This window comes from Malania oleifera, chromosome 1, assembly GCF_029873635.1.
Source record: "Malania oleifera isolate guangnan ecotype guangnan chromosome 1, ASM2987363v1, whole genome shotgun sequence".
In the NCBI taxonomy this organism is placed as follows: Eukaryota; Viridiplantae; Streptophyta; class Magnoliopsida; order Santalales; family Ximeniaceae; genus Malania; species Malania oleifera.
Genome location: NC_080417.1, coordinates 117,501,683 through 117,509,132, shown reverse-complemented (window position 1 = coordinate 117,509,132; position 7,450 = coordinate 117,501,683).

The following is a 7,450-nucleotide window of genomic DNA, read 5'->3' as shown; positions in this document are numbered from 1 at the left end:
CATATATGTACTACAGTATAATCCAAATAAATATGCACACACAAATGATAGAATTTATGCTCATAGCAAATGAAGTGCGCTAACACTCAATCTAATGTAAATATACAATCAAGTCCTAGAGTGTATTTACAAACAATCTTTGAAACAAGGTATCAATATTAATCAATCACCACAGGTTTCAAAGAGTTCCAACTAGAGTATTCAAAATATCTCAAATATAATTTTATCAAAATAATAGCTCAAGAGATATTTGAAAAGTAATCATGTGAAAAGATTTTGCACAATCAAAAACCATAAGCTTGATGAGTCTTGCAACAAAGATGCAAATACTCACTAGCTACAAAGGTTTTCCCACAAAAAAAAATTATTAGTTAAACTAGGGCAAAAATCTTGGCCAAACTTCTCAATAAAAACAATCAATTAATCTAGAACAAGGAGAGTTTTTAACCAAATGGAATCACTCAAGAACACTCTTAGGAAGCTTGATTTATCAATGGTATAGCAAAGGAAGAGTGTATTTGGCTTTGTATGAAAAAATATGCTCTAAAAAATTTAGAGAATTTTTATACTAATCCAAAATGCTAATCACCCCTAATCAAAGTAAATGAACACATATATATAAAAGGCCAAAATTATAACCGTTGGGGACACTCAGGGAATTATTAAATTTTTTTAAAATGTGTTTAAGAAATTAACCCTCTTAAACCCCAATTAATCGCGGTAAAAATTAGGCCAACCCGAGAGATTCGATCGACCGAGCCATTGGTTTGTTCGTCCGAACAGAAACATGAGAAAAAGTAACTTTTTTCATGTTTGGGTGCCTGATCAAAGGTTTGGTCTGCTGACCAAGGCAATTTTCCAATCTGTTTAAGGTTTGGTCACCTAGTCTCAAGTTAGGTTTACCGAACTTGCATGTTCGGTTGCCCGAGGGTGATTTGAACGTGAACAATTAGGCGCCCGAGTTCTTGAACAAAACAAAGGTATGAGTTCGGTTGACCGTGGACACTCGAGTCATTTGAGTTCGGTCACCCGAAGTCAGGTCAACTACTTGACTAGTCAACAATTCGGTCGGCCGAGGCAATTTGACTTGCATGGTTTGGTCGCCTGAAGCCCTTACGATTTTTAGTCTAAGGTCCATGCTTTAGTTTAAATTTACCTATGATGATATGTGAGCTTAGAGGGATTCTGTGCACTGAGTGTGTAGGAACCTAAAGGCCAATCTAAGATAACCTCAACATACAGTCCTATTATTCATGATGCAGTTATTATAGACCATATTGAATTACAACCCAAAATGAAGAATATAAAAATAAAATTACAAATGAAACACAATAATCTTCATTCTTGCTTGGGGTCACCCTATGCCATCATGATATGATGTTTTTTTTCAATTCCATGCATAAAGTGAACTTGCATGCAAGCTCAGGGTCAACATTAGTACCAAGGCATTTGTCATTATCAAAACGAGATATGACCAATCAAGTCAATAATGCATGTGGTGAATGATAATGAGGGGAATATAGCATGGTGTAAGGAACAAAGCAAGCTTGCGTTTTATAAAATAAATAAATAATAATAATAATAATAATAATAATAATAATAATACTAAATATAAATCAAGTACAGCCCAATCCGCGTGGTGCCCATAAAGCCATGCGGAGCCCAATGGAGATATGTGGGGCCCACGAGCCATGCAGGGCCTACAAGCCATGTGAAGGTTGTAGGAATTCGAGTTAGCGTCAAAGAGGGTAACTTGCACCAGATGTGGGAATCTGAGCTAGCGTACCAAAGGGGGTAATGTACACTAGATGTAGGAATCCATGCTAGCGTACTAAAGGGGGTAACGTGCACTGCATGTAGGAATCTGTGCTAGCGTACTAAAGGGTGTAACATGTACCGGATGTAGGAATCTGAACTAGCGTACCGGGAGATGACGTGCATCGGATGTGGGAATCTGAACCGTAGCATACCAAGGGATATAGGGCCCAATGGAGATATATGAGGCCCACAAGATAAATGTGGAGCCTACAAGCTACGTGGGGCCTACAAGCCGCGTGAGGGTTGTAGGAATCCGAACTAGTGTACTAAAGATGGTAACGTGCACCAGATGTAGGAATCCAAGCTAGCATACCACGAAATGACGTGCATCGGATGTGGGAATCCAAGTCGTAGCGTACCAGGGGATGTGGGGTCCAATGGAGATATTTGCAGCCCACAATCCATGTGGGGCCCACAAGCTACATGGGGCCTACAAGCCGTGTAATGGTTATAGGAACCCGAGCTAGCATAAGAGAGGGTAACGTGCACCAGATGTAGGAATCCGAACTAGAGTATTAGGGGATGTGGGGCCAAACGGAGATATGTGGGGCCCATAAGCCATGTGAGGGAGGGTTTGATACGAGGTCTCTTAAAAAAGGTCTGGTTAAAATTAGGGTATCTGCAACTATCCCTCTTTATAGGCCTCATTGCTTTGAAGTAACAGAAGGAACTCTTCTATGTTATCTATACCAACAGGCCTATAAGGATAAAAGACACCGATTTTAGCCAGACCACACAACTGCCCAAGGCTTTTGGGTCAATCAGGTGTTGTTTGCCTTTACTAACAAGGGTCGAGAAGAGAGTAACAAGGGCAATATGGGAATGTCGCACCTTTCTCTAGGAAGTTAGTAGTTACTTGATTCTTCAAGTTATGTTAGTGAAGGGAACACAAAGGATTGAAAATAATGACTCGGATGTATGAATCTAAATCAAAGTATCCTGGTGATTTGCATCGAGCGAAAGTATAATTCGGGTAACGTGCACTGGATGTAGGGACCTAAGCTAGTTTCACTGGAAGATTATAGGTGATTTGACTAGGTCAATAACTGGCCACATGTCATTTTCTGAGGAAGGCCACGTGTCAACCAGTGAAAGGGAAGATAGAAGGTGACTCAGATCAAAGATGTGGCACAGTCTTGTCCTTTGTGGAGAAACACTGATCAAACGACTTCAAGAGACCGCGTAGCATATGAAAGTGTGGAGGATGGTGTACCAGGCATTAGTAGTTGAGTGGTGGGTCAAATGTGACCTGGATCAAAGATGTGGCATGATTCGGTTTGTTGTGGAGAAATACAGATTGAACGACTCACAAGAGACTGCGTAGCTCATGAAAGTATGAAGGATGGTGTGCCATGTGTCAATAGCTGAGTGGTGGGTTAAATGTGACTCGGATCAAAGATGTGGCATGATCCTATCCATTGTGGAGAAATATAGATTGAATGGCTCACAAGAGATCGCGTAGCTCATGAAAGTGTGGAGGATGGTATGCCACATGTCAGTAGTTAAGTAGTGGGTCAAATGTGACTCGGATCAAAGACATGGCACAATCCTACGGTTGGGAACAGGCTCCCCTAAATCGATGATGTGGCATTAATCTGAGCCATCCTTGGAAAAGCAGGATTCAATGGTGGAGGGCATGCTCAGATTGATGACATGGAGACATCCTCAGCGTCTCAAGAAAACACACATCGGACGCTGAGTAGAAAGTGGTATTCATATTGCTAACGTGGAGCGATCCTCACTATCCAAAAAAAAAAAAAAAAAACAAATTGGGTTGTTTAGGGAGGGCTGCGTAGCCTTGGCATATGTGAAGGTGAATGCTCCACATGTCACACACGTATGGGGAATGGGATGCCACACATCACAATCCTACGGTTCCAAGACCAAAGATACTTAAACCGGATATTCTCTCTTTCACTTCATTTTCATTCTCTCTTTCTCTCACAGCATCCTCTCTTCCTTCTCTCTTCCCTTTTTGTAACTCTCTAGGGTTTGAACCCTAGGTTTCCTTCGAGCCCCCCTCTCTATCCTCTATTTCGCCCTTCAAATCTTTCTCGATTTCTCGTATATCTTCAGATCCTAATGGAAACCTAATTCCTTAATTTTTCAAGAAAGCCTGGTACGTCAAATGATCTTAGTGGGTGATTCGAGTTAAGACCCAAAACGGATCTGACCAAGGTTTGGCGATAGGGCTTCCCATTCTTAGGATTTGAGTGTGAAGTTCGCAAAAGATAAGTTACACCCCCCCCCCCTTTTATTTTTTTTCTAAGATCTGATATGTGTATGGAATTTTTGGTTTGTGATGATCTGAATATTGGCACTGTTATGGCTATCACAATGGTCTAAGTCTCGGATTCAAACTTACTGAGTTAGGGATTAGGGTTGGTGGTCTGAATCAGGTTAGGATTTCAAGGTGGGGATAGGGATGAGGTTGTAGATGAGGAGACTCGTCCTTGACTCGTTGAGTCAAGATAAGGGTTGACTCGGATGAGTCAAACCGGGATGAGTTGAACGGACTCGGCGAAGTCCAAGTTAGGCTAGGTCGAGCGTGTGACCTTGCACGTGGGGGTTTTGGGCTACACTTCAAAATGGGCCGAGATTCTGGAATGGGCTCACCCAGGGTGGATTTTAAAAATGGCCTCGGGGTGTTTAAAATGGGCCGGCCTAGTTAATTTTAAAATATGGCCTAAATTAAATTTCAAAAGTGGGTTGGCCTAGTTATTTCTTTTTATTTAATTTTATTTTTTTTAATATAAGGCTTGAGTTGAATTTAAAAAATGGGCTAGCCCAATTATTTCAAAATAGGTAGCCTGGGTTGGTTTTAAAACAAGGTGGGCCCTGCTTTTTTTTTTTAAAAAAAAAAGTTGCTCAAGTTTTTAAAATGTTATTGGGCTCAAGTTTCAAAAACGCGAATGATCCTTCATTCTTTTAAGCACTTGGTTTTTTTTTTTTTTAATAAAAATGATCTTCTGGTTTCTTAAGATTAGACATTGCGATGGAAGAACTTCTTGGGAATCTCCCCCATATTTCAAAATCTATCCCAAGATATTTTTCCATAGCCTCGTGAATGCAAACCTTCCCTAATAGTTGGGGGGGCTTTACAATTCCCACAACTTACCCTCACTCAGAGTCTCTGGGTACTTCTCGATGCACATTAAGCCCCAACACCATCTTCATAGCTCACCCTTACTCACAGTTGCTAGGGGCCTTTATGCTCATCTTTTACTCTTTCTTTTCCTCCTGTCAATCACACACTTTAAATCACACCCACTTGGGGAAACCTTGTTGTTGTTCTTTTTAACACACTTCCTCTCACCCCCTTCTTTTTTTAGATAACATAGCCACCTTTATGGTAGCCACACCTTCAATACTATAGGCAACTTCCATGTACAACCACAACCCATCTCCAACCACCCTCTGTCATAGCAACCACACCTTAACCGTTTCAAATTTCAATAAATTTTATTAAACTCTCAATCACTTCTATGGAAGGGTCTTCATCTTCCAAACAAGTTCCCAACCTAAATGTGACACCGAAGGTGCCATTCTTCCCTAATGTCCTAGGCTCATTCTGATTTTCACCTTAGCTCCAAAGTGATATGTTGAGGAATGAAATGGTAATGGTCACATGTCTGATGCAGGTGTAGCTAGCACCCAGGCACTCTCTTTCGGTGCCCAAGCAATCGCCTCAATGTCTCACTTAGTTCATCGTTTGCAGAGCCAGAGCCATATTGTGACCCTCTTCAAAAATGAAGTCAACCTTTTGCGGCAGAAATATCGAGAAGAACAACAAAAAGTGAAAGACTTAAATCAAGAAAATAAAATGTTGAAATGGTAGGTCGAGGAGCTGAGAAGAATGCTAGACACCTACTCCAACGATCTTGGGCCGAGAATAGTCGAGCTGGAGAAAAGTTGGGAGGATTTCCAGCAAGAGCACAAACGGCTCAAAACTACAATGCATGGAAAAGGCCAGACTTCTTACTTGTCAACTTGAAAAAGGAGGTGAAAAGGCATGAAAGGGATGAAAAGAGCTATACAAAAACACTATACAAAAAATGTAAATGAATGATGCTATGTATGTATTTATGAGGCGTGCATGATGTATATGTAAGGATGTATATGCTTTTTTTTTTTTTTTTTTTTTTAAATTTTGGGAAAGTTTTGGTTTGGTTATTGTAATCTCCTAGAACCGTAAATGTAACCACGATATTCCTCCACCATAAGTACAGGTGATTAATAAAATTTTGGTGTTTTTCTTTTAAATGAGGACAAGAGTATTGCTGGTACACTGACTCGAGCCATAATTTTCTCCAAATGGCTTGCTGCGGATGTAGAAATCTAAGCTGTAGCGGGCTTATTGGCCCATGCCAAAAATTCCTCAAAATGGCTTATTGCAAATGTAGAAATCCGACCCATGTGGGTACAATGACTCAAGCCTCTATGACGGTTTGTTGCGGATGTGATAATTTGAGCCACAGCGGGTTCGATGATCCAAGCCAAAATTTTCCTCAAATGGCTTGCTACAGATGTGATAATCCGAGCCACAACGGGCTTGATGATCGGAGCCAAAACTTCCTCAAAATGGCTTGCTGTGGATGTAGAAATTCGAGCCACGGGGGTACAACGACCCAAGCCTCTATGATGGTTTGTTGTAGATGTGATAATCTGAACCACAACGGGTTTGATGATCAAAGCCAAAATTTTCCTCAAAATGGCTTGCTATGGATGTGATAATTCGAGCCACAGTGGGTTCGATGACCCAAGCCAAAAGTTTCCTCAAACGGCTTGCTACGGATGTGATAATCTGAGCCACAGCAGGTTCAATGACCTGGGCCAAAACTTTCCTCAAATGGCTTACTACGAATGTGATAATCTGAGCCACAATGGGTTCAATGACCCGACCCGAAACATCCCTCAAATGGCTTGCTGTGGATGTGATAATTCGAGCCGTAGCAGATTCGATGACCTGAGCCAAAACTTTTAGGTATGAAATCTTGTGTTTGAAAAAAGGTTACTACACCAGGGAAATCCAATCAGATGTATGGCCCTGAGATATTTTGGAAAGTTTCCTTAGGTGCTGATCAATTGGGTGCAGGATCCCGAGATCTTTTGACAAACGTTCTCTAGTTTGGGGCCTTAAGTCTCTGAAACGTTGCTCCACTAGGGATGACCAATCGGGTAAGAGATCCAAGATCTTTTGAGCATTCAAGTGTTGGATTCTAGGTCCTAAAAATTTGTTTCATTGTGGATGATCAATCGGGTGCAAGACCTTGAGATCCTTTCCTGAGCCAATTTTGCTCCAGTTATGGATAGTTAACCAAAAGTTGCTTATCAACAAAAGATGCAGAAAATGTGTCAAATATGAACAATGCTATATGATGCATGCTGCTACTTGTGGTTCTACAATGTAGGGATATATGCTTGATGATGCATATTACATGATATGTATGCATTCTGCTACTTATAATGCAAATGCCTTTTCTTATTTTCTTTTCTATACAATGCATGAAATGCATGAAGATGCATGATCTTTCTTTTTCCAATGCGTCTGTAATCAACCACCCAATCCCTAATCTTGGCCATGCTTTTAAATTCCAGTCTGATATGAAGGCACTTGCCCCAGTGAAATTTA